Source organism: Nicotiana tomentosiformis, chromosome 10, assembly GCF_000390325.3.
Source record: "Nicotiana tomentosiformis chromosome 10, ASM39032v3, whole genome shotgun sequence".
NCBI classification, from domain to species: Eukaryota; Viridiplantae; Streptophyta; class Magnoliopsida; order Solanales; family Solanaceae; genus Nicotiana; species Nicotiana tomentosiformis.
This window is the reverse complement of record NC_090821.1, coordinates 68,008,872-68,011,447: the sequence shown is the minus strand read 5'-3', so window position 1 is coordinate 68,011,447 and position 2,576 is coordinate 68,008,872.

Here is a 2,576-nt window from a genome sequence, read left to right as displayed (position 1 = left end):
ATCTATCTTGGTAACTGAGTCAAGGTTCTGTCTGAGTATGCTCTGTGGTTGCAGCTTAGTCTGATCTTCCACACCAGAAAGGAAATAATCTTGATTTGTGTCGTCAGCTACTAAATAATATTTGTGTCAAAATGGGAGACAGTAAACAAGAAGAATCTACATCAAGTGTCAATAATACGTCATCGTTGGCATCTTCGCTTATGACAAGAATTGTGTCAAATGCGAAATTTGCGGTAGAAATTTTTGACGGGTCAGGACATTTTGGGATGTGGCAAGGCGAGGTTCTAGATGTTCTTTTTCAACAAGGGCTAGATCTTGCCATTGAAGAAAAGAAGCCAGATGTTATTGGAGAAGAAGATTGGAAAATTATCAATCGTGTTGCTTGCGGTACCATTCGATCCTACCTTGCTAGAGAGCAGAAATATCCATACACAAAGGAAACTTCTTATCCTTTAGAACATTCTCATATAAACTGCCACAATCATTAAAGAAGTGGCTGCCACCTTCATTATAAAACAACAGAACTAAGGAAAACAATACAAAATTTAAAGAGATTCTTGAAATGTCTCGTGGATGAAGGTCGAGTGATATTCTTGCATATGATTTTATTCTCCACAGAGATGCACACCAAATAAACAAATAGAGAAAAAATCCATCACCATATAAAAGGTTAATGACAAGTTTTTCCCGCCTCTAAATATTTATGCGGATAATAATTCATTAAAATGATATCTTCATAGCCAGAAATGTTATCCTCATTGTTCTCTAAAACAAAACCAAATGGTCCTATTTATACATGGACAATACTATTTATGCACACTTCAAAAACTCTATATCCTAAGGTCATTTCTTAATGTAAAGTTGGCTTCCAGAACTCTACTTAGCCAATCTACTCTTCTCAAAGTTGTTAATATGTGTATGCTTGTACTCCAAAAACTAAAAAAGAAGAAGAAGGTTCTAGAAGAAACTTAACTTGATGAAAACATGAAAAACTCTTGACTTTGTGGCTTTGAAAAAAACTATGGCAGCCTTTTCTCCTGAGCAAGAATACTAAGTACAATCTGCCACATGTAAGTAGAGCTTTAGTGTATTGATATATCATTAGGAAAGGTGGAGAATGTTTTTATGTACCTATGTCTTCTAACTTCTTCATCTAAAGTCTCACAACTTTTTACATCTGGCAAGCTATTTCTGCACCATAAAAAATCCATTAAAAATGCCATGTATTCCAAAACACCCCAGTAGTCGTGAAGTTTAGAACTACTACAGAATCAAGAAAATAGGAAAAATAAAAATCTTACTTGTTGCAGCATAGATATGATAAAGTACCAAAACTGAATCATCCATTAAAAAGATCAATAATCAGCAACACACAAGCATAAATATGATAAAAATACAACAGCGAAATAAAAGGAGCTGATAAGAGATATACATGGGATTATAAACCTGACTTGAGAACACCTGGGCAGAGCAAGAACAAAAATAAACAGCTTTCAATCAATGAATAAGTCCTATATAGAGGCATTATTTTTCAGCAATGTGTGACTATTTACAGAAAGATCAACGGGCTTAATTAGCAGATCAGTAAATCGATGTCGTTACCAACAAAATATTTATCCATTATTCCAATAAGTACTGATAAATACGTTAGAGTGACATCTCATCTATTTGGCTTCTCGAGTGAACAACATGCCTCCATCTTATGAAATGTTAATGCTGAAAAAAGAGAGATGCCATGTCAGCATCAGCATCATGCACGGACAAAGTTAAAGAATCTTATGAAATTATGATATGATATATCATATTATTTTAATAAATTTTAGTTGTTATTTTATTTTTTAATATAATGTGCAGAAATATAACAAAATTTATATAATTGAAGGATACACATCATATGATAATTAAAAAAATTATTTGCTTTTTATTTTATTTTATTAAATTATCAAATACTTAGTACTAAATATTTACTAATGTAACTTTTTATTAACTTCTCAATTGGCATAATATTTTGTACCTATTTTTTTTAATAATATAACATAGATATATTTTTTCTTACTCTGAAAATATTTTTGTTGTTTAAAATTCTTTAATTGTCTAAATTTATCAATATATCTTTTGAGTATTATTTACTTACCTCTTATTTTTATTAATCCCTCTCTTTTTATACATTCTTTTCTACTGTGATATTTGCTTAGTTTTCTCGTTTTGCAGTCTACTTGTAATGAAAATTATGTAATATATTTTTTTGTTTAAATTATAATTTTGAATTCATCAAAAATATAAAAAAATAAGCCATTAATTTTTTTAAAAAACATATAAGAATATTTTTAATAATTGTTATTTTGTATTATATATATATATATATATATATAATATTCTTACCTTATGTATAAATATCCTAATATTAATTTATTTTTTAATAGGGAATTATGAGTTATATTATTCTATTTAATAACTGAAACTTCCTATATGGAAAAATTAATTAATATATACATTTACGTTAACGCTTGGAATTCTTTTTTTTTTTTTAATATTCTTCCCTTATGACTCTTTGTTTATTATAATTTCAATTATGA